Source organism: Lycorma delicatula, chromosome 9 (genome assembly GCF_047948215.1).
Source record: "Lycorma delicatula isolate Av1 chromosome 9, ASM4794821v1, whole genome shotgun sequence".
Classification (NCBI taxonomy): Eukaryota; Metazoa; Arthropoda; class Insecta; order Hemiptera; family Fulgoridae; genus Lycorma; species Lycorma delicatula.
The window spans coordinates 19,722,222-19,748,876 of NC_134463.1; the positions used below are offsets into that span (position 1 = coordinate 19,722,222).

The following is a 26,655-nucleotide window of genomic DNA, read 5'->3' on the forward strand; positions in this document are numbered from 1 at the left end:
TCAGATATTTCTTCAGAGGATGATATGTATGAGTATAAGTGAAGTATAGTCTTGTACAGTCTCAGGTTAAGTAAATAATGCATATGTTGCGACTGCCGTTTGACTGTGCTCCACATCCTTGTGGATTGCGTTATGCGGTCTTGCGTCGCAAATTTAAATTGTCAAGGAACATTCGTCGAATCCTGAGCAATGACAAAGAAGTTTTGGGCCGGTTGTTTTTATTTCTTCGAATTGTAGGTATTTTAGATACTTTTTAGTAGCGTTTTTTTAATCCACATGGTTGGCGTAGTAGTGAACGCGTCTTCGCAAATCAGCTGATTTGGAAGTCGAGAGTTCCAGCGTTCAAGTCCTAGTAAAGGTAGTTACTTTTGTACGGATTTGAAACTAGATCGAGGATACCGGTGTTCTTTCTTTCTTTCTTTCTTTCTTTTTCCTGTTTAGCCTCCGGTAACTACCGTTTAGATAATTCTTCAGAGGATGAATGAGGATGATATGTATGAGTGTAAATGAAGTGTAGTCTTGACATTCTCAGTTCGACCATTGCTGAGATGTGTGGTTAATTGAAACCCAACCACCAAAGAACACCGGTATCCACGATCTAGTATTCAAATCCGTGTAAAAATAACTGGCTTTACTAGGACTTAAACTCTGTAACTCTCGACTTCCAAATCAGCTGATTTGAGAAGGCGCATTAACCACTAGACCAACCCGGTGGGTCTTTGGTGGGGTTGGGTTTTAGTTAACCACACATCTCAGGAATAGTCGACCTGAGACTGTACAAAACTGCACTTCATTTACATTCATACATATCATCCTCTGAAGTAATACCTTATGGTGGTTCCGGAGGATAAACAGGAAAAAAAGAAAGGTTAAATTATATTTGTAAAATAAATAAATAAAAATGGTAATATAATGGTTATATCGGGTGATATTAACGATAACCCAAAAGCTTGCAATTTATTGGTCGACGTGCTGATACGTAAGTACCTGAAACCGTACCGATCATCGGACATGACATTCTCACAACGCCACGAAAACGGGGTGAAGCGGTGACGTTTAGGTATATACCAACAATGCATTTTACGCCGGAAATGCATTTAATTTTGAATCCGGTTCACAAATCTTTACAATAATTATTTTAAATATTTTAAAGACTTACAAATAATCCGGTATACAAATAATTTCCTAAATATAACTTCTCCGTATTAAATAATATTTTTTTAATACTATATCCATATTACAAACAATCTTTGTACGCTTAAATTTTTCTAAATAACTTCTTAAACAGCGGGAATAAAACCTACTGATTCATTTTACTGTTTATATATTCTAGAATCGATTAAATCATATCTACAAGAGTTAGTTATTTCGTTTTTATAATTAATATTTAAAAGACTGTGTGAATATTTTTGGTTTTTCACTAACTAAAATCAGATAAGAAAATAATGGTTTAAAAGTAAAAAAATTCTACCATACCACAAAGATAAGTGATAAACTGGGTAACGTAAGATAAGGTACAAGGTAAGTGATAAAGTGAACCCTGCCAACTACTATATACTATATAAATTGTGATACTGTGTGTGTGTGTGTGTGTATATATATATATATACCCATATATATTGTGTGTATGTGCGGATGTGTGAGCGCGCGCGCGCAAAAATTGAAGTTTAATCATACAACGATAAGAATATTATTTTTCTTTCATATTTTCAGTTTCAGGGAAAAATAAAGCAAAAGACCTTATCTAAAAATTGTGTCTATTTATGCGTGTGTTTCACATGAATGGCCAAGTCAATCAAACTAAACTTCGACAATCAATTTATTAGAGCCCTTTAAAGAATACTATAATTTAACTAAATAATTACAAAGGGAAACTCATCTCATGACAAGTAGTTTTTTTTTTCTATTTGGCCAAAAAATTGATGATAGAAATAACATAAAAACAAGATCTAAAAAAAAAGTGTATTCAAAATTCACGCACACATTTGTCTTATTTCAAATTAAATATATCGCACGAAACAAAAACAGACGAGCGCGCGCGCTATCTGTTTTCGTTAATTGAAAAACGAAGACTTCCTTTATTTTTGATTCAAAAAATAAAGGAACTACAAAAATTACATAGAAGAGAAATATTTACACGAAAATACAAAAATTTAATACTACAGAATTAAAAAAAAATTCCAAACCACAATTTAACAATTTTATTTGCTCTAGCACCGATCAAAAAGAGTTGTAGTTAAACGAAATGTATGGAATTTATTTACGTTAATCATTATGTATAAATCACAGCACATCATTTTTTTACGGTTTCTTTCATGCGGAAAGTTGATAGATTCTTATCTGAGAGAAAATCCTTTTTTGCAACTATTTTCCCAATTAGCACATATTAAGGAAAATATTTAAAAAAAAAAAAACGACTAATACTTTTTTAATTCAAACAGGGTCGTCGTACGTGATTTTTCAAACGAAAATTCGCTATTAAAGCAAACAGAAATTTAATTATTTTTTAATACAAATATTTATGGGGAATGAATTTATTAAATTCATTCAAGGATACTAAAAAAAAAAAAATGTACAAAACAATTTTGCAATTTTAACTAGGACTTCCCTTTAGGGAAGAAGAAAAAAAACTACTAAGTTATCCCCTATATGTCAATCAATGCTTTAATAAGTACCTACACACAAATAAAAAATAAAATAGTTTTGTTACCTTATAACAATGAAATGTCCATTAATAATAGATCAATGGAACTTAAACAAAAACCTTTATAAACGTTCACATAAAAAGTTTGTAAGAACTAAAAAAGTACGAAAAAGATGTAGAGTTGTAGAACACAAGAATTACGCCAACAAATCAAACGCAAAACACTACTACAACGGTTTCATCGTAAGCGTCAAGCATAACACTGATCAGAAGATGTTTACCTCGTTATAATACAGTTATCATCTTGTTCAAAGAACAGTACTACCAACATTACAAACATTAATTTACCTTTATTTAATTTATAACAATAGAGCAGCGTTTCTAAACCTGGGATCGCGGTGATATGAAAGCAGGGTCGCAACATTAGCCTACAACTTTACACGTAAACAATAATGAAAACAATTTATGAGAAAAAAAAACATTTATTATAAACATTTTATTTAACATTTATAAGTAAGTGTATATATTTTTTTTGTCTTCAGTCATTTGACTGGTTTGATGCAGCTCTCCAAGATTCCCTATCTAGTGCTAGTTGTTTCATTTCGGTATACCCCCTACATCCTACATCCCTAACAATTTGTTTTACATACTCCAAATGTTGTCTGCCTACACAATTTTTTCCTTTTACCAGTCCCTCCAATATTAAAGCGACTATTCCAGGATGCCTTAATGTGGCCTATAACTCTGTCTCTTCTTTTAACTATATTTTTCCAAACGCTTCTTTCTTCATCTATTTGCCGCAATACCTCTTCATTTGTCACTTTATCCACCCATCTGATTTTTAACATTCTCCTATAGCACCGCATTTCAAAAGCTTATAATATTTTCTTCTCAGGAACTCCGATCGTCCAAGTTTCACTTCCATATAAAACTACGCTCCAAACATATACTTTCAAAAATCTTTTCCTGACGTTTAATTTAATTTTTGATGTAAACAAATTATATTTCTGAGATTGAAGGATCGTTTCGCCTGTGCTATTCGGCATTTTATATCGCAGTAAGTATATATGTAAAAAAAAAAATATTAATGAGACAGTTACTTTGTTTTTCATTTAAAAGTTTCTCTATACGTGGATCTAATTTTATAATTTTTAGCGCATCCATATACATAAAAATCCTTTTCACAGAAGTAAGACGTACCGAAAGGGATTAATATTTAATGATTCTCTAATTAAATTTCCATATTCCACCTCGACGAGCAAGCCGAAACGTATCTAAATCTTCAGATGTGAATATTAGTTGTAACATTTTATGGGCAAAAATTTCGATGAACTGATCGTGAATCTCAACGGGTAACTTAGCAGCAGTTTTCTCTAAATGGATTCAGTACCAGTCTCTTCGAGAAATCATTTTTAATCTTCCGGAAAATACTCTGTCAACTGAATTTTTAGCTCACGCAAAGATATCTTCATGCTATCCAAACTGCCGTGAATAATAGTGTGTCTACTTCATCCAAATTGATCTCAGTGTAATCGGAAATGAGTGGAAATATATCAAAATTCTTGTTTTTAAAGCGAGTAATGCAGATAGCTTCTTAATGAAAATATGAACTTTGTCTGTCAATAATAAAATGTTTTTATCACGTCCATGTAAATTCACATTAAAGTCGTTTAAATGGGAAAATACATCATCAGATAAGTAAGCCAACAACAACATATACTCATTTACAGAATGGCGTTTGTTTAGCCTGAAAAATATTATTAATTCATCTCGCAATTCCAATAATCGGTTAACATTTTCCCCCGTGATAATCATCTGTTTCTGTATGGAAAAGAAGATTTTTTTTCTTTTCGCCCATTTCATCGCATAATTCAGCAAACAGCCTATTCTGTAACAGTCGACTTACTTGAATGGTTAATAAAATTAACCATTTTGTCAGCTTTACAAAGAAGTTGTTTGAAATTCTCCGGCAAATTTATAGAAAGAGCATGTCTGTGAAGGAAACAATGCGTCCATTTCCGCCCTAGGTATAATACGATCTTTTAATTTAATTTTCAGAAACCCACTATTCTTTCCATTTCGCCTTTGCACAACTACTACATAATGCAGTACATTTAGTCCCATTTATGTTACAGCTTTTAGACGCTTTATAAAAAAACACCAAAAAAGACACTGTTCTGTTACATGACCAGGTATTGATTTGCAAAACAACATATTTTCTTAGATGATCTGTCCTTATTCATATCTCACAAAACAAGAACCGAGAAATTTTTGCCACATCTTTTGATTAATCATATTGAATATCAAAATATTCTCTTGAATTCGCTTGCTGAATTATGTGATCGCGAACTTCGGCAACCATGTTATCGATTCGCTTTTATATTGGACTGTAAGAAAGCGGAATCCTTTTCATTTTTTTGCTTCTTCCTCGCCGGTTAAATAACTGATCATGCTGCAATAGGTTTTCAAAAGGTTTTCTGCGATTGTATAGAGTTTTCAGACATCTTACCTACCCTTAATGCTACGAGATAAGATGGATCAAGTGTACTTTTATCAGTATGGCTTGATTTACAAATATAAGCTTGTCGATTTCTCAAAAAGTATGTAATTTCTTTCGAAAAATTCCAAGAGTCTGCTTTTATGATCCGGATATTTAGTTTCAAGTGACGAATTAATTTTGATGACTTAATGCATTCATCTAAGAGGACTTAATAGCAAATAACCACTGTGGCTTTCCATCCAAAGAGGTGAAACCATAATTTCAATAACTATCACTGAACAAATTTATCTTTTTACAAATTAATTCACTGAATGTAGATGGCTCACTTCGTTTTTCCCCAAATTTATCCATTTTGCATAAGAATCTAATTGAAAAAACAAAAAAAAAAACAGTTACATCGTTTGACCGCACATTAAAAACCGATATCTCTGTTATTATTATTTTCAATGAAAGTACTTTTAAAACTTAAATAAAGGTACTAGACATACCCTTCACATTCAATACTAAACTGACGTTCTGTAATCCTTTACGCTTCTTTTATACTGCTGAGAGCATGTGTTCAAATGTACGTAACACATATACATGTTCAAACATGACGCTCTCACAGCGAATATTGTGCAAGCAGAGCGAATTACAAGGAGGACGTACACAACAAGTTGGAACCTGTAGATTGCCCATGTTTGTACACTTCATACATGCATGTTAATACCCGCCGCTATCAACGCAGTTATATAGTTTTAACTAGGTTTCATCGAGCTGCGATCGGGAGGTTGCGAAACATTCATTATATTTATTTTTTTATTTTTTGGGGGTCGTGGAGCTAAGAAGGTAAGAATAACTGTAATAGAGGTTTAAGCATTATAAAAAAATAAAAAAAATAATAATAACAGAGCCATTTTAATAGATGTAAAAATAAACATGATATTACTGGATGAATCATGAATAGAAAAAAAAATCCCTTCGGCACGCCGGAAGGCGGAGGTAGATTTCATCGTTACTAAGGGGGATAAAAAAGGTTTCCACCTTAAAGTTAAGAAAAACTTCAAATTTACTCAATACGACAATGTTTGAATGTGAAAAAAAGTTTCACATGTTTATGATACGACAAGCCCTATCTTCTTACAGTTCCAGCAACATCTTGGTCAACCCTTGCCGTAACGATTGGTCATATCAAAAATTGCAGCAGACAAACATTTCAGGTAATATTTACAGGACTAACGACCACTTTAAACCGATCCGATAATGTGCCAATTAAGGGGCGTAATTTTTTATCTTCGAAACCCCATTTTTCAACCTCCTGGGCCGATGTTTGGTGATATCAAAAAACTTTACTTACATAAGTTTTAGGCCCTTATCCAAACAATAGTAGGAACTTTAAACGAATTCGATATTTTACGTAATAAGAAAGTTATAGCGATATTTTGTTTTTTCGAAAAAAGCCCCCCATTCCCCCCATGGTCCGATTTTGGCCGTTAACGAACTCGACCGAGATTTTGAGTCGTTATGTTTTATGTATCAATTTGAAAGCGATCGAAGCAAAATTACGGCAGTTATCGTGTCCAGATGAAAGTGAAATATATATTTATAAACTTTTGAACTGACGGTGGTTTTGGGGTATGGGGATATGAAACGCGAAGATATGTCGAAATTTTCCGTTAGTCGAATCATGGTACTCATTACAATAGGTTGCTTTCTTATGAAATCTACCTAAAAAGAGCATATAAGAAAAAAACTTACGAAGGTTAATTAAATTAGAAATGTTATCAAAAAAAGAAAAGAAATACAAAGAAAACATCTTTGAACCTAAAACATAAAGAGCAAATAAATAAATCATTTATATAAAAAATAAAATAAATAATCAAGTATAAAAAAAAAAACATTTAAATAATAACAGGCCATCTCGGTATTTCGTAATTACTCGTGAATAACTTTTCGAAACGCAACGCTGAAAATGTTCAACGAAACTTTGCGGAGCTATTACTTAAACTTTGAAAGGAAGTAATTTGTAGAAGAAAATTTTCAATTGTACTGGAAAATTACAGTCCAATTACTTAATTATTTACCCGAACTTCCTTCCGATTAATTTTACATCAAAAATAAATGTTCGGTAGAAAATGATTTTAAAAATGTTTGCCGTATTTTAAATACAAAGTAGTAGATATTCTTTGGTAAATGTAATTTAAATCTGCCTTTGTAATTACATTTGTTCAAGTTCTAATATTGAAGCGATTATTTTGAAATAACTCATTATTTACAAATAATTTTATATAATTATGTACATAATAATTATATTATTATGTATATAATAATATTATATAATTTAATATAATTATTTATCGATTATTTGCTAAGTCGAAAGTGGAAGGAACAGGACGAAACTTTTCTTAAAATCTATATAATAAAATAAATTTGTCTATAGAAAAACTATATAAAAATTTACTATTTCACCGAAATTTACCTCAAAGGTTGAAAGTATACGTACCTACATTAAAGTTGACGAAAAGGATAAAAAAAATTACAACTTTTAGTATAACGTAATCACTGGTAACGTAATAAATCATTACAAGTAAAATGGAAAATGAATAAAGAAAAACTTTCATTGATCGTAAACAGGATGTAACATTTCAATAGCTACGGGCGATTTTCTCGTAAATTATGCACAATAAAAAAAAATGACCTAATAAACGTTACTAAGATTGGAGGGAGACAATTCATGGTTACCTTGTATTTGACCTTGAACTTGACCTTATTTCAAGGTTAACACGATTTTTCAAATGGAATGGCCTATTTTTTACCCCACCAAAGAAACCTCACATATGACCTTGGAAATTTTTTGAAGGTCATAACACTAACAATCAGAGATAGTGTTGCTATACGGGCGCTGGATTCTTTTCGCAGATATTTACAGTCAACGGTTTCTAAGTTCTGAAAAGAGGATTGCTATCTGGTACTGACTTAAATCAACAAATTGTGGCAATCGGATACTGTATATGATTAAATCCTAAAAAAAATTTATGGCCGGCCCTATGACCTTCAAAAAATTACCAAGGTCATACGTGTGACCACATATTACAATGTAAGTGTTCTGCTCTTTTCATTGGTGGAATCAAAAATAGGTCATTCTATCTGAAAAAATCGTGTAAACCTTGGTGGAAAAGATCAAGGTTAAATCAAAGGTCACCATGAGGTGTTCCCCTTCAATCGAGTAACTTTTATTTGTAACTTTTAGAGTAACTTTTATTTGGGTCTTTTTTTTGTATTGCGCGTAGTATACGAGAAAATCGCCTAAGGTGATTAAAATGAAACACCCTATATACAATTATCAGATAATTTGATCTCACCAAAGTTACCATTAGCCGATATAAAAATCTTAAATATACGTACCATTACAAAGGAGTACAATGTTAGAAATTTACCAAACACACTGTAATTTTTCCCCTTTAGAAACATACACTACTAATGGTACACTATTAATGAAATAAAAACATATTCCTGACAGAATTTTTCAAAAGTTTCAGCGGCGTAATTGATATAGTTTACAAATTACAAAACTTCACCGTGTATAATATAGAACTATCCTGTTGTAATTTGATATGGTACGATACAGGCTGCCTCGGAAATCATTAACTCACCATATAATTCAAATATATGGCATATTTTCAGGCATATTGAAATATGAAATGGAAATTTTATAGCGTATGAAATATACCATGCCTGACCGGAATTCGAACCTGATACTTCCGGATGAAAGGCCGAGGCGCTACCACTCCACCGCGGAACTGTTATAGATATACTATTATACATCGATATTTTCTTATTAGAAAACAGAAAAGTATTAAAATAAAAAAAAATTAGTTAAAAGAGTAACACACGAGACGTTAAAAGCTAGTTGAATCTATCATCTGCACTTTTTGAATAAAATACCAGAAATAATTCTGACAAGTACGAATCATTTTTTTTTTTAAATATTACGTTGAACATATACTTCGACCGGCTTTATCTTTGTCGATGAATTTGAAACTTAAAAATTTCCCTTATAATAAAAAAAAACCAAGTTGATCTTAATTCTAATCCCTCTTCATTTCCTTAAAACGTGTAATTTTTTACAAATAAAAACTTTTTTTTAACAATTAAAGAAACGCCCTTTTTGACTATTCTGTTATTATTTATTCTATTCTATTATTTTAATAAAGCTAACCTAACAGTACAAGGTGAAAAGATAAAGATGCTACGATTTGCTGATGATATAGTAATTCTAGCCGAGAGTAAAAAGGATTTAGAAGAAACAATGAACGGCATAGATGAAGTCCTACGCAAGAACTATCGCATGAAAATAAACAAGAAAAAAACAAAAGTAATGAAATGTAGTAGAAATAACAAAGATGGACCACTGAATGTGAAAATAGGAGGAGAAAACATTATGGAGGTAGAAGGATGTTGTTATTTGGGAAGTAGAATTACAAAAGATGGACGAAGCAGGAGCGATATAAAATTCCGAATAGCACAAGCGAAACGAGACTTCAGTAAGAAATATAATTTGTTTACATCAAAAATTAATTTAAACGTCAGGAAAAGATTTTTGAAAGTATATGTTTGGAGTGTCGCTTTATATGGAAGTGAAACTTGGACGATCAGAGTATCTGAGAAGAAAAGATTAGAAGCTTTTGAAATGCGGTGCTATAGGAGAATGTTAAAAATCAGATGGGTGGATAAAGTGACAAATGAAGAGGTATTGTGGCAAATAGATGAAGAAAGAAGCATTTGGAAAAATATAGTTAAAAGAAGAGACAGACTTATAGGCCACATACTAAGGCATCCTGGAATAGTCGCTTTAATATTGGAAGGAGAGGTAGAAGGAAAAAATTGTGTAGGCAGGCCACGTTTGGAATATGTAAAACAAATTGTTAGGGATGTAGGATGTAGAGGGTATATTGAAATGAAACGACTAGCACTAGATAGGGAATCTTGGAGAGCTGCATCAAACCAGTCAAATGACTGAAGACAAAAAAAACTCTACTTTACGCTCATAAGAAACGCGCAAAAAAAAAAAAAAGTAAAAATATCCTATAATAATTGGGTGTTTGGACCAATGTTTTTTTCCAGTTATCGATCATTTTCAAGAAATACCAAATTTTAGTTAACCGACTTTTTCTTATTATTTAATTTTAAAAAAAAACACCTGTAGGTTTGTTTTGTTAACGTGAATAATAAACTGTGGACAAAACTAAAAAAAAATCTATTAAGAAAGAAGATGAAATTATATTTGAAAAGAAAAATTCGTTTAAAATAACTAGTCCAAAGAAGAAAAATAAAATAACATAAATTATATTGTGAACGCGGTTATAAAACAATGCGCAGGCTAATTTTTACACGACTGCCCAAAACGTTGTGTAATGTACTCGTATTTAGTGTGTATGTATGTATGTTCAACCGCAGCAGCTCAACGGCTGAACCGATTTAGTTATGACTCCGCGTTTGATCCTTATGTTACCGGGAGTCATAGGCTATATAAATATGTATATACTATATGTTTAATTAAATTTTAAAAAATTATACTATATATAAAACTATCACCCTCACGCTCTTTAATTATCCTATATTACAGAGCAATGTTTGTCAAAAATGCTTCTTTTTTTTTGGCAGTCTTGGTTTTTAATTAGTAATATTTATCTGTTGTTTCTTAGAGGAGTTCTAGATCGCTAACTCTAACCTAAAATATTTAATCATCTCTTTTAGTTCAATTACAATGTAATATGGTTATATGAATGTCTCATTTTTTTTTTATTTACTCAGTCTTTCACAAGGACATTCAAGTTTATTAATTAAAAAAAAAAAAATAACTAAACTGTTTGAAATAGTATTTTCTTGAACTATTTTAAAGAAGAAATAAATATTAAAAAACGGTACATCAGGTCTGGAGATTATCTAGTAGTAAATATGCATACGTAGGTACGTAATACAACCTTCTGAATTTTTCAAAGCTAATTTTTTCAATCTTTTTTGTTTGAGGGGGATCATGAAACATCAAGTTCGTAAAAACCCCGACGTGCTATAAATTTTACATAGTTTCGAATAATTTTCCCCTGATATTATATAATATAACACAGGCGAGAAAGTAATAATACAAAACCAATATTTAGAAAAATAAAAAAATACCTAAACAAAATTTCCTACTTTCCTGAAAAATTCAACATAAAATATTACCTCAAAAATAAAAGTAATAAAAAGATGCTTACTGAAAATATACCCGTAAAGAAATTAGTTAAATGTGTAATAAAAAGAAATATGAAGAAACTTTTGAACAATGTAAACTGTGCAAAGTAAGCATGAATATTTTAACACAAACAATTATTTTTTTCTAAATAACAAACCAGAGGATAAGTTTGAATCTTTTCCAGCAACTTGTTATTTAGAAAAAAAAGAAAGAAATATCCCTCGGCCAAACAAAACCAATGTAGTATAAATAAAAATGAGGCTGTGATAAAATTTTTTTTCAAATCTGTATTTTATATTAAACCATATAATTCGGTGAAAATATATTTTTTATTCATGAAGATTTATATTTACTCTAAAAAAATCATAATAAATGATTTGTACTACGGTTTCCGAGTAAGTAATCAACAAGTAAACTTCATGGATGGTATATTTTAAATCATTAAAACGTTATATGAATGATTAATAAATTTTTACCGACATCTTTTTAGGCAATCTGTGCTAACTAGACAAATAAATTAATTAGTGCAAGAGAACCACTTTATTTATTACAAAAAAAAATCTGATGTGGACACCACATGATTTTCTTGTAGGCCTATTAAATTGAATATTCACATTTTTAAAACTGCATAAAATTTTATTTCACTTTGATTTTATTATTTTTATTATTGAATTATTTATTATTTATTGTAATTTTTTTTTGTAATCAGAGATTAATAATTATAAATAAATCAATATATTTAAATTAAAAAAAATAAATAAAAGGAAATGAAGTCTGATTCGACCCGATGTACCTTCCTCTTGTAAGATCCAAATATTTAATTAATTAAAATTTCATTTGGCTATAACTCTGGAACCAATGAAAATAAGTCACTGATATATCGTTGAAAAGCTATCAAAAATGGCTTATTACTGCAGTTAAAAAAAGTCCAAAATCCAAATCTTTTGGATTTAGGCTTTTTGGGCACTTTTGGTCTAGTCTATTGAAACTAAAATGGGAGGTGTACAATTAGATGTTACAACAGTCCTAAATCCAAAATTTCAACATCTTACGACTAATCGTTTTTGAGTAGTTTGATACATACATACGTACAGACGTCACGTCGAACTAGTCAAAATGGATATTTCCGATGAAATCTAAAAACAGAAATTTCTCCCGAACACAATACTTCCTTTACTTCGTACAAGGATGTAAAAAATTTTTACATTAATATGGTAAAATACGTAAATTTTACAGTTAAAAAATCTGTGATATAAACTCCATTCTGATTTCTACACGTATAGTTTTTATTTGAACAGAGAAATAATCTATAAATAAACATTTTTTATTATTTATTTATTTATAAATCCGCAAAATATATTCACAAGCGATTCAATTTTTAAGCAAACAACTAAGAGTATTTTTTTAAGTTTGTCCTTTTTTACTTCCTTGTACGAAGTACTTACTTCCTTGTATTGTGATCAAGAAAAATCTCGGTTTTCAGATTTCAACGGAAATATTCATTTTCACCATCCCTGAATCCATTTTGACTAGTTCCGGCGTGACGTCTGTACATACGTATGAATCTCGATAACTCAAAAACGATTAGCCGTAGGATATTGAAATTTTGGATTTTGGACTGTTGTAACATCTATCTGTGCACCTCCCCTTTTGATTGCAATTTACTGAACCAAAAGTGTCCAAAAAAGCCCAAACCCCAAAAAATTTAGATTTTCAACTTTTTCTTAAGTGTAGTAATAAGCTCTCATTTGACAGCTTTTCAACGATATATCATAAGTGGTACTTATTTTCATTGGTTCGAGAGTTATAGAGACATTTTTTATTAAACAAATATTTGGATCTTACAAGGGCACATAGGTTTGAATCAGACTTCATCTCCTTTTTTTTTAAACTTTTGTTTTAATTTAAATATATTGATTTATTAATAATTATTTACCCGTGATTAATAAAAACCCTTACAAGAAATCATTATTCAATAATAACAATAAAAAACAAATATGAAAAAAAATCAGAAGTCATTGGTGAAAAAAATTGTATGTACTTTTTTTAAAAATGTGTATATGTAATTTAATAGGCATTATTAAATATGTGTATATGTAACAGATTTGGTGAAATATGTTATTATTTAATATTAATTGTAAATTATAAATTAGAATCGTATTATTTTTCGATTTTCTAGTTTAATTTTATTTAATTATTCTAGAATATCTGTTTAATTTTATCTACATTAAAGTTAACTACAGAGAGACTGAAAAATAGAACCTCACAAGAACGACACATACACCTGAAGCATGTATGCTCAATCTTTAATAAATTGCAAAAAATCTTTTAGTTCATTACTTCTCTGATATTGTCGGACGGTGTCCCTCCCTAAGTCGGAGTTGATTATCCTTTGGTTTATTTATTTTTTGTTGTCAATCATTTAATCGCTCTTTGGTTTGATATAATTCTTCTGATCTTAATTTGTTTACACGTTCTCTATTTTTCAAATTTTCTCTCTCCTTATATTCATCATCCTGTCCTAATATTTTTATTATTTCCTTTGTCTTAACGTTTTCTTCCTCTTTATCATCTTCTCTTTATGTTTTTATTCTTTCTTTGTTTGCAACATTTTCTTCCTTTTTTTCCCTTTTCTCATTTTCCTCTTCTTTTTAACTTTTTCTTTTTTAATTTAAATATATTGATTTATTAATAATTATTAAACTTTCATTGTAAAAAAAATTTATAATAAATAATAATTCAACAATAAAAAAAATTAGAAGTGAAATAACATTTTATGTACTTTTAAAAATAAGTATATATAATTTAATAAGCGTACAAGGAAATCATGTGGTGTCCACATCAGAGTTTTTGAAATGTATTTACGTACAATTTATTCATGCAATACAAAATTTAGAGACGTAACAATTTATTTTACTTTCCAGGCATTATAGCTCTAGAACTATGTTGCAAGAAGCAAAGTTTGGTAATCAATCAAAAATTGGGATATGGGTTTTTTTCATTTCTCGATGTTTCATGGTCCATAGACCCAAAAAACCCAAAAGCAAGTGGGGTAATGTTCGTACGTAGTTTGGATATACAAGTGTTTGCTTCTTCGAAGATAAATAACTTTTTACTGGAAAACCCGATTTTGATGAAAATTTTGTACAGAGACTCATGTATTTGAGGCAATTTATTGATAAACCTTTGGGCTAAATATCTCCAGCGGATGGAATAGATAGTTTCTTTGGAGTAAATTTTTTCAAAACTTTGCAAACATAACCCCGTTTTATATTACGCTCGGTAAATAAGTACAATGGTATCTTACAATTTTTAACAAAACGTTTCCCCAAATAAATCAAGAAGAATAAATTCCAAAAAAATCTAAAAAAGCCATATTTTTATTTAATATTCGTCAACAGATTTATTAAAAGTATCGATTAACATATCGATTTAAATAAGGGCGATAATGTAACGCACAGTATGTCAAAAGTAACAAGATATCAGCCACCTATACAGTAATTCATACCCCCATCCCTGTGCGTCAACAGCTTTTCCAAATTACAACGAATAAAATTAATATTTTTCCCACGTTAATTATTTTATTTGAAATTGTAATTTCATTATTAACAGCCGATCTCGGTGGGAGAGTGGTATCTTCTCTGTCTTTCATCCAGAAGGTTCCGAGTCAAATTCCGGTCAAGCTAGGCATTTTTCATACGCTATAAAACTCATTTTATAATTAATTTTAATTAGTCGGTTAGCCTTTAATTGCTAAAATAGATAAATAAAAATTATTGTTATTTACAAATTACACTTGTTATTTAATTCTACTTAACAGTTGTATAATACAAATTTTTCTGTTTAATTACATAATATGGTATAGACTATTAAATAATAGTTAGAACTTAAGTTGTCAGATAAAGGACTACATTTATTCTCTCGTAATGAGATTTTTTAAGTACAAAATATTCGTCTGTATATTACATAGAAAAAAGTTATTGCTTTTAACTCAGTGACATGATATTAAGGTCAAAGTTTTAAATTGCTAAATAAGAAATAATGTAAAAAAAACTACGCACACACAAACAACATAATGTTATAATTCAGAAATAATTTTATATTAGTCTCGCGTAATGGCTTAACAAAAGCCAACTTAAGTAGGTCATCTGGGGTTTAATTCCGTGCAAGGTAAAAAATTCTTCAAATGCATTAAATACATAATTCCAAATGATAAAACTGGTGTCGAAAAACGTATTTACTTTTTTATTTCTTTTTTAAGAATGGCTGCTTTAAAAACAATTAGAAAATTCATTCAATGTAATACAAACTACAGTATTTTTGTTATCCTTTAAATCAATGATGTCATAAAAATATGTATACATATATTTCATTTTTTTATTTATTTTTTAACAGCCTGACTGGCTACACCCATAAAAGTTATACTTGACCACAATGCTACAAATGTTTTCCCCAATTAGCTTTTCTTTTTATAATCTATACTTTTTCTACACCAAATTTCATTTCGTCTTAAATTTTGTAAAATACTAATTATAAAAAAATGGAAAACACAAGGCCCACAGCATTTCAGTGGGTGCCTAAAACAAAGATGATAAATTCAGACAAAGAGACGTAAGTGGGAGGCTTATAATTACAATACACCGTTTTTATTAAAAGGATGAAAATAAGGAAAAAATTCTGATGCGGACACCACATGACTTCCTTGTGCGCCTAATAAATAACATATATTTTTTATTAAATTTTTTTTGTTGTTATTATTGAATTAATATTTATTGTACTTTTTTTTACAATCAGAGGTTAATTATTAATAAATCAGTATATATAAATTTAAAAAAAAAAAAAAAAAAAATTAAAGAAAGGAGATGAAGTCTGATTCGAACCTATGTGCCCTTATAAGATCCAAATATTTCATTAATTAAAGTTTTAACTGGCAATGAAAATAAGTGCCACTAATGATATATCGTTGAAAAGCTCTCAATGAGAGCTTATATGTGCAATTAAGAAAAAGTCCGAAATCCAATTTTTTTGGATTTTGAGCACTTTTGGTCCAATCGATTGCAATAAAAAGGGAAGGTGCACAAATATATGTTACAACAGTCCTAAATCCTCAATTTCAAAATTCTACGGCTAATCGTTCTTGAGTTACGCAAGACACATACGTACGTACAGGCGTCACGCCGAAACTACTCAAAATGGACTTACGGATGGTTCAAAATGGATATTTCCGTTAAAATCTGAAAACCGAAATTTTTCGCTATCATAATACTTCCTTTACTTCGTACAAGGAAGTAAAAATCAACTGCATTTTATAACATTTCAAAAGTTATAATTTTTTTGGAAATAGGTTAGCAACAGCTTAGCATAAGGGGATACACAAAAAAGCTAAATATTCTGTTGGAATCGAAATTGCACTATTATAGTATGACGTTTATGTCCTGAACAATAAAAATCAATAGAAACTCTAAGCAGTTAGAAATAACTATTAAACTAAGGCATCAAAAGATGGGTTTCATAACCCAGCTGCATAACTTAAGACCCAGAATCGGGTCTCTCTTTTTCGCATTATTAGTTTTCCGGTATTGTTAGACAAATTTTAAATTAAAGCTCGAGAATTAATTTAAATATTTCCTTATAAGGGAGCCATACAACGGAATCAGAAGTTTTTTTTTCGACATATTCATAACTTTTCTATTACGATTCCGAACTCGAGTTTTTATATAATTCTGACTAGGCTCTAAAAAAATAAAATTGCTCAAGGTCATAGCTCACCAAAGTTCATAAAGTACAGTTGCATTCTTTTATAAGATGACGGGAAAAAATTAAATTCGAGGGGAAGAAAATCATTTTGTCATTCTGAGATATAAATTTATATTTTTTTGTGTATCATAAAGTCAAGACAAAAACAAAAAAAAATATAGGAGATAAACATAGCTACATCGTTGCAGTCAATCAACAAGTAAAACATCACCAGAATCTTTAGAAACAACGTGTAGTAATCGATTTTTAAAATCGTTACTTAAAATCGATTTCCAAACTCGTTTTCCATTTTGTATTTTATAATCGATTTGATCGATTTTAAGTAAAAATAATAATATAGTCTTTAATATATAAAACCTCTATGGCATATCTGAAATGAAAAAATATCAAGAATTTTCATATATCAAGTATGGAACGAAATCGAGAAAATTTTACAACCCTTTTTAGGAAATTTTTATTGTATTGTACAGGAAAAACTCTAAATTAGATCAAATATGAAAATTCGACCGATATTTCTTATTAAAAAAATTTTAAACTGTAAAGCATTTAAAAAAAATTATTTTTATTTAACAAATTTTTTTTTAATTAAGATGAATGCAAAAATTAGTGTTCAAACAATATTAAACATTCAATTATTATTACACAAATTGTTTTTTTTTTAAAGAAATACAATCCTAGGAAATTAAAAAAAAAAATTATTTTAAATTCTTCCTACAAAAATAATGGTTGGCGTACATAGTTTGCTAAGCGGGATGAATTATCCGACATTTATTTTACGAAAATCGGTGCTGACGTTCTCTATTACTGGAATATGAACAAGCGTAATGCCTGAAATTTTTCTTACGGGAATTTTAAAAAAACAATCAATTTTAATCTAATGAAATCGATAATCTATCAATAACTTTTAGAAATTCAATGACGAAATATTTTAAACAGCTTTTTCAAATTTATTACACAAAAGCATTAAGCTTGTTGAAATTATAACTCGTTTATTGTTGTTGTTTGTAAATTTATGTAAACTGCAAATATTGCGTATATAATTTCCATTCCTGCTTATTAAAAAAAAAAAAAAAAAAAATTTGATGTGGACACATAACATCCTTGTACGCCTATTAAATTTTACATATACAAATTTTTTTAAATGAAGTACAAGAAATTTTATTTAATTAATAACTTCTGATATTTTATCATATTTTTTTTCAAGTTATTATTAAATGATTATTTATCATTATTATTATTAATTTTTTTTACAATAGAGATTAATAATTATTAATAAATCAGTATATTTAAATTTTAAAAAAAAGTATAAAAAAGGAGATGTAGTCTGATTCGAAGGGGGTGCCTTCCCCTTGTAAAATTTAAATATTTCATTAATTAAAATTTAATTTGGCTATAATTCTGGATCCAATGAATATAAATACCACTTATAATATATCGTTGAAAAGCTCTCGATGAGGGCTTTTCCAAAAATCCAAAAAATTTAGATTTTGGGCTTTGTTACTTTTTGTCCAGTCAATTGCAATCAAAACGGGTGGTGCACAACTAGATATTACAACACTCCTAAATAAAAAATTTCAACATCCTTCGGCTAAACGTTTTTGAGTTATTCGAGATAGCGCACATAAGGAAGCACATACATACATACGTACGTACAGACGTCACGCCGAAACTAGTCAAAATGGATTTAGGGAAGGTCAAAATGGATCGAAATTTTCGCGATCACAATACTTCCTTTACTTCGTAAAAGGAAGTAAAAAGATATAGCATTATCGGAATATATTTTTTTAACTTATCTCTATAATATATTTATCTCTCTCTTTGTATATACGAGTATATATATATATATTCGTATTTTATGTATGTAGTTATTTATTTAAATAAGCATTTAAAGACATCAATAATTTCAATATAGCTTTTTTTTTTATTCATTACATAAAAAATACAAACTTATCTAGTTACTCAATCTTTCACTAGTATAATCTAAAAAATTACAACTTAATAAAATAAAGCAAAACAATAAAATTGCCAGAGTTAACATTTTTAAATGAAAATAAATTTAATTAAAATAATACAGACCGAAATAACCTTCAGATTGGAAAGTTGATGAAATAACAATGTACGAAGAATATATGAATTCAAATATACTACCATATATGTAGCCGAACGAGAACGCACTTATGTCAAGGACTATTCCACAGCGTAAGTTAGAATAATTACAATTAAGAAGTTGACACGGAACCTTACATATACACATTAAAAACAAAAAGTAGCACGCAACATTATATTACGATATAAACATTTATGGTAAAGTATATACTACACTTAATTTTACTATATAGGGACCCGTATTCATAATTACACGTCATATAATCAATTTTTATTCTCCGGTATAAAAATATATATCTATAGAAATTATTAAAGTTTTAAAAAATACCGTAGATGAAGGACCCGAACGAAAAAACTTTTGTAAATTTCGTTTACTTAATTGCCGAGATTTTCATCCCGTGGGGAGCTGCTAATCTTTTTTTCTTTTTTGTCTGTAATCTCCCCGTCCCTCGGAGCCGGATCCGCAATTAAAGATAAATTCAGCTCTGAGGGGTGCTTTCGCCTCAAACTACCTCGGTAGGGCGCTAGACCCCACCCAGGTAGCCGGGACTCGGTCTTGCGTTACACGGCATACCTCCTTAAATGTTGGACTGGAAGAGGTTCACCGCGGAAATAAAATACAGGGATAGATAAAGCCGCCTTTTTAGAGTTCAGTGTCGGTTCACTGAAAACTAAGGGAAAAAAGAACCCCGTTTACAAATAATTCTGTCCTTACTTTGGAGGTTGAGAGTATGATATGAAGCCGAGGTTTTACACGGGTTACAGCCCAAAGGCGAAGAGAATTTTTTTGTAATCGGTTGATAACAGTTTTGGAATTAAATGTAATACAGATTAATAGTTTTGTAAACATTTCTGATAAAACTGTCAAAATTAGTCGGGCAAAATAAAAACTAATTACGTTTAATAAAAAAAAATAATAATAAATAGGATTATACGAGTTTAGATGTCTCACCTGCATAAGATATAGTATATAAGGAAGGATGTGAAAGACCGGCTTTGATCGAGCTTTTGGTACAGCCACCACATAAGCTCAAAATCAGAGCCGTTCTACCAAAACCACCTAAATATCAAGGATTCTTGGAATTTAAGTACGAATCGATTTTCTTTCATCTAAAAATGGCTGAATACCATTGAGAAAGGAAGGAAAAATCAGTGAATGGAAATATCAGTTCTCCCAGAGGGATAAAACACCATCCCGCTAATGGACATCCATTCCGCACAAAATATTCGGGAGAGATGGGTAGTTTAAAAAAGGATGATATTACCAAGCCACCTAAACGATTTTGTGTCGAATAAAAGCTGAAACATTTTTTTTTTTATTTGAAACAACTATATCGAGAACAAGCTAAGGTTTTATTATGGAAAGTCTTATTTCAAGATTTGTTTAACCATAATTTCCTATGTTCCGAAATTATATGTAGCGGGGAAAGATGAAACTGGGCTATAACCCGTTTAGTCAAAGACCCTCAGGAGGATAATAAAAAAACAACTTTATAAAACGATATTTATACGCAAACAAATGTAATAATTATGCATTTGTTATGTCTTCTTTTTTAAGTCGGATAGTTTGTGCTAGTCCTGAACGACAAATAAAAAGAACAAGAACACGTGGGTTCTTACAGTGGTGACCAAAGAAGACGCATATTTTAGTTGGCTTCCAAGGTCACCGTATTTGACGGTTCCTGACTTTTTTCTTTCGGATTAATTGAAAAAAAAGAGTTTATGTTAATAAGCCAAAAAATTTGGAATGTTGTTTTTTTAAAAAACAACATACGGGTCGAAATAGCGGCAATACCTGAAGAAATATTTATTTTAACTATGCAAAATGTGTTAAAAAAGAGCCCAAATGTTAGAATGAGAGGTCAGTATTTAACAGATATTATTTTCAAAACCTAATAAAGAAATCACATTTTGACTGAAATTTAATTTAAAGATAAAAAAACTAGTTTTGAGTTACTTTGGAACGATTTTTTAAAAAAGGTTACCTTTGGCCCACTTGCATATTTCATAGGTGCTACGTACTGAAAACTTGTTTATGAGATGGTTGTATTTACACCATTTCAATTCCAGCGACTTTCTTACAAAATGTCATAAAAAACCGCTTTTAACTGGTTAAGCACTGGGAGTGTCATATTTCAAACAAGAGGAACTCTGATTGGTCTACAGGTATAACAGGAAACCAATAGTCAAAAGATTTCGCTCACCTAACACCCTTAACTAAAAGACAGTCTACCTCCAACAACAATATATCCTCTTTCCGTGAAAAAAGTTATATTACACTTTCCACAAAAGCAGGGCCTCTGCCAGAGAGTATTCCTGTTAGACCGAAAGATTCACGGGACATATTAAAAGGGAAAGCGTTGGGAAAGGACGCAGACGTTACAACTCTCCTAAGGACTAACCAGCAGTAAATTCAATCATCTACGATCTAAAAAAGAATAGGAACGCAATCCCAGCTTCTGCTCGACTACACGAAATCAAATTTATACCCGTCAATAAAATATTGAACCTGCTATTTTATTAGAAAACTCAGCAGGAAGAGACAAATGTTGAACCACTGAAACAGATAGTAGAGATATACACCTCCCGAATACTCTTGCGTTCAGTTCCGATTACGCTCAATTATAGTTTTGTATCGCATTACAGCGCGTAAAATTTTACTAGTAATAATTTTAACACACTAATAATGTATTATCCTGAGTAATTTGAATTAATTTTTGAGTAGAGTCTTCGACTTCAGTCGAAGTTATCTTTGACTTCCGACAATTATTATACAAATTTTTCACAAACGTAACATCAGAACGCGATGTTTCACATGACAAAAAGAATCAATAAAAAGTTATAAAAAAACTTAAAAATACTGTAGATCTTATTCAAAATATTTATTTCAACTTAAGGATATTGAATAATGCCTTAGTATGTTGTGTTTATCATGCGTCCACTAATGAATGGCGGCCTGACTTCGACCGGTCTGTCATCGATACGATTAAATAAAAATAAAATTGCAGTAACCATATCGATACACAATAGAAACGATAGAGGGAGTAAAAGGGATAATTAAGTCACCATGTAGGAAAAAATTAAGCGAGGGGAAATTTGAAGGGGGAGACTATCGGCTCGTGGGGAATGAAAGAGCAGACGAGATCTACAACCCAGCAGTAGTGGAAAACTAGACGTTTACGTATGCTTCCATCTCCCAATTACAAGCAATCGTTTGGAACCTCACTCTCGCTCGAATAATTTGCACATTACCATACAACTTAGTTTTAAACAATTACCGTTCAGTAAATCAGACCGTTGTAGAAATAATTTTATTTTTGGTAGTTCTAAACCTAAGATAATAGTTATTTTTTTCATTATAAATTTTACATTCTTTTATTCCAAAATGGTAGCACGGATTTTCTGTTGGCTGTAACAATTTCAGTTAAATAATCTTAGGTTCAATATTTGCACGCTACTATTGTTCTATTATAAGAATTTTACGCGTTATTCTACGTCATACCTGATATTAAAAACAATATTTTTTTTTTTTTAATTTGCTTATTTTGTTTGGTATTACAAATTCCTACAAATTATTTAAATTGTCTTTATTAAAAATCTGACGTTAACATCACATGACTTCCTTGTACGCCTATTAAATTACATATACACATCTTTTTTTAAATGAAAAGTACAAAAAATTTTGTTACATTAATAACTTCTGTTATATACATATATATATATTTTCTTCTTTATTGTTATTATTGAATTATTATTAATCGTAAAATGTGTTTATAATCAGAGGTTAATAATTATTAATAAATCAATATATTTAAATTAAACAAAAAAGTTAAAAAAAGAAAGTGAAGTCGAATTCGAACCGAAGTGCCTTCCCCTTGTAAGATCCAAATATTTCATTAATTAAAATTTTATTTGACTATAAATCTGGACCCAATGAAAATAAGTACTACTTATGATATATCGTTGAAAAGCTCTCGATGAGGACTTAGTACTGCATTTAAGACAAAATCCGAATATTTTGGATTTTGGGCTTTTTTTGGACATTTTTGGTCAAGTCGATTGAATCAAAGGGTCAACAACTAGATGTCTTAAATCCAAAATTTCGACATGCTACGGCTATTGATTTTTGAGTTATGCGAGATACATACGTACATACAGACGTCGCACCAAAACTAGTCAAAATGGATTCAGGGATGATCAAAATGAATATTTCCGTTGAAATCTGAAAACCTAAATTTTTGCGATCACAATACCTTCTTTACTTCGTACAAGGAAGTAAAAAACATTTCTTTATTAAATATTGTAAAATAAAAGACATCAAACACATTCATGTTTTAATTTTGTAACAAAATATCAGGAAAACAAATTACACATAAAACGGTCACGCAATGATAAACAAAAACTACTTATGGTTGAATATACGTCACAAAAAAAAAGGGGGAAAACTGACAAAATACCAGAAAGACCATTACAATTCCATTGTCATGAACACAGAAATTTAGTATAGAAATAATAATAATAATAAAAACAAAAAACGTTCAACAACCAAAGATATATCTTTGTACAAGAAATAAATAACTAGCAAGAGATAACTTGTAGTCGTATACACAACGTACTTAAATAAACTAACAAATAAAATCCAGATGTTACTAAGGCATTTCATAGTTGATTGTTTCATTCTTAATGCTGAAGTAATTTTCTGGACTAAGACAACACGAAAGAATGGAACAAGACACGATAAAATAACTATTAATAATAAAATCGATAACATCACGAACACACTCTTACTTCCTTTAACTTTTTTTTTTTTTTTTTTTTTAACGGGAAGACAAAGAGATAAATAAAGAAATTGCTGATGCAATGACTATTGGAGCTCTCATTGTATAAATCGTACACGGTTGTCGATGACGCTGATGACCGTGACTATCCCACTATCAGTAATAATGATTTCTTTTCATTTCTCATACGATTCTACCAAAAATATATTATACATTTTTGTATGCGGATACAAAAAACATTTCAGTAGTTACAATTAAAATTATACAAAAAAAAACTTCATGAAATACTTCATGAACGTTCAAACATTTTTAGATTTATTTTTAACACTTCCAAAATGAAATTTTACAAATCTAAAAGTGCAATCTTATATTTCATTGGTTACTACCGAACCCAAGAACAAATGATATGTACACTGCCAAAAATTCTACTTAGTAACGCCGATAATCCGACTTCCGATTTTTCGAATGTCAAACTATCCGGCCTGCTTACATCCACACTTGGAAAATTTAAATAAAATATAGAATTAAAAAAATATATAAAATACTACTCAAATAAAGCTTTACTTCAACACGTACAGTATTTTATCGATCTTTGCTCTTAACTAGGTTTTTTAATTAAATTTGACATCTTTTGCGATTTCTCTAGCACAAACCATACGTAGATTTCTTGTCGAGTTAAAGTAATTATAAAACCAGCTTCAAATTAAAAAAAGTACATATTACATTTTTAAAAAAAATGAAATAAGGTTTTTAAAGATATCTTCTGATTATTAACTCTCAATAACTAATCCAATTAACGTACAGTATTTGTTTTCGATACTTTTTAACAAACAGTAACTTAAAAATGTTCAATACGTTTTTGTACGTCGTTTCTTATAGGTTTTTTAAATAACATTTTTTATAAAAGAGTAATCAAATTTTCTGCCAGTAGCACAACTTCCACGCTCCTTTGCTTAAGCAATAACACGTAACCTTTCTGCAACACGGAGTGAACGCAATCTCTTTTTTTCATTCATTCTTTAGCTCACTGTACACAAAACTATCACGTACTAAACAATCATTGCCACAATGAAACCAATTATAACTGCAAAATAATCGATAGAAATGTTTCCGCGGCTAATAAAAATATACGAAGCCCAGCTGATAAATTTTGCACACTAGCGTGCTACACGGAGACAAAAGGTACTATCGAGTTGAGCGTAGCAGCACATGATAGCTAAAATCCCCCTCAAAAAACCTTCTTTTTATTTCTTTTTCCTGTTTAGCCTCCCGTAATTACCCTTCAAATAATACTTCAGAGGATGAATGAGAATATATGTATTAGTGTAAATGAAGTGTAATCTTGTACAGTCTCAGTTCGATCATTACTGATATGAGTGGTTAATTGGAACCCAACCATCAAAGAACACCGGTATCCACGATCTAGTATTCAAATCCGTGTAAAAATAACTAACTTTACTAGGACTTGAACGCTGGAACTCCCGACTTCCAATTAAGCTAATTTGGGAAGACGCGTTCACAACTAGACCAACCCGGTAGGTTCCCTCTACAAATCTGCGATAATGCGTTTAAATCCGTTTACCGGTTTGTTTTCAATAGCAGTTAAAATGGAGTCGAGTACGGTCAATATGTCAACACGGTTAAAACAACGCGCAGAGATCGAATTTTTAATATTAGAAAATGTGAAACGTACGAATATTTTTCATCGTTTAAAAGTGGTTTACGATAGTGAAACTGTTGACAGGAGTACTATGAATAGGTGGGTGTTGAAATTTCGCAAATGTGAAGCTGGTAAAGCGACAATTGAGGACTCGCCTCGCAGCAGACGACCAGTTTCTGTGATTGACCTGAAACATCGAAAGGAGGTGGATGATTTGCTTCAAAGTGATCCGCGAATCACCCAGCGACGCATCGCTATTCAGTTAGGCATATCTAAAGAAAAAGTAAGCTACATCGAACGATTAGGTTGCCGTAAAATCTGTGCACGATGGATACTGAGCAAACTCTCTGATGGCTCTTTGCAAGGTGAAATTTGAGCCTATTCCGCAGCCGCTATACTCGCCGGGTCTGGCTCCTTGCGACTTCCACTTCTTCCCTCATTTCAAGAGGAATCTCACAAGTAATCGTTACACTATGAAATAAAGGAAGCTACTTGGATCCGAGAGCGCTAGAATTTTTCAGTGACGGAATGCAAAAACTTGTCACACGTTGGGAAAAATGTATCAGTGTAAACGGGGATTATATTGAAAAATAAATACTGAATTTTGTAATTAAGGTATTTTACTTTTATTCATTTTCTATTTAATTTCAATATCTCTTTTCATTCCCATGCTACGCATATATGTGCAAAATTAATCAACCGAGCCTAGTGTGAGAAAAATGCCAAGGACAACTTCCGATAAGTCAGGCGCCACATCGTAGATAACAAATTTAATTTTCTACTACCGGTAATTATTCATAGCCAATTTTCTGTTTTATAAAATCATTTCACTTAACTGGATGTATGTTAAAGTCAAAACGAAGTAATTGGTATGACAATTATAAATGGACTTAAGTTTAATAGGCACGTAACTTTTTTCGGGGGGACTAAGGGGGCTGATGATGATGTTGATAAAATAATAATAATAATGAAATTTTTTTTATATTGAAACGGTTT

The 26,655-nt window shown here is 30.4% G+C and overlaps 1 protein-coding gene across 4 annotated transcripts in view; it reads right to left on the reverse strand.

The window, feature by feature from the left end:
* Positions 1-26,655, reverse strand: part of tty (tweety) — a 356,795-nt gene that overhangs the window by 308,450 nt on the left and 21,690 nt on the right. For 3 of the 4 annotated variants that reach the window (XM_075375807.1, XM_075375806.1, XM_075375814.1), the window contains exon 1: positions 2,711-2,910. The exons of the other annotated variant lie outside the window; for it this stretch is intronic. The gene's annotated coding sequence lies outside the window, so the exon portion shown is untranslated. Of the gene's footprint in view, positions 1-2,710; positions 2,911-26,655 lie in introns of those variants that run through there. 4 annotated transcript variants of the gene reach the window in all.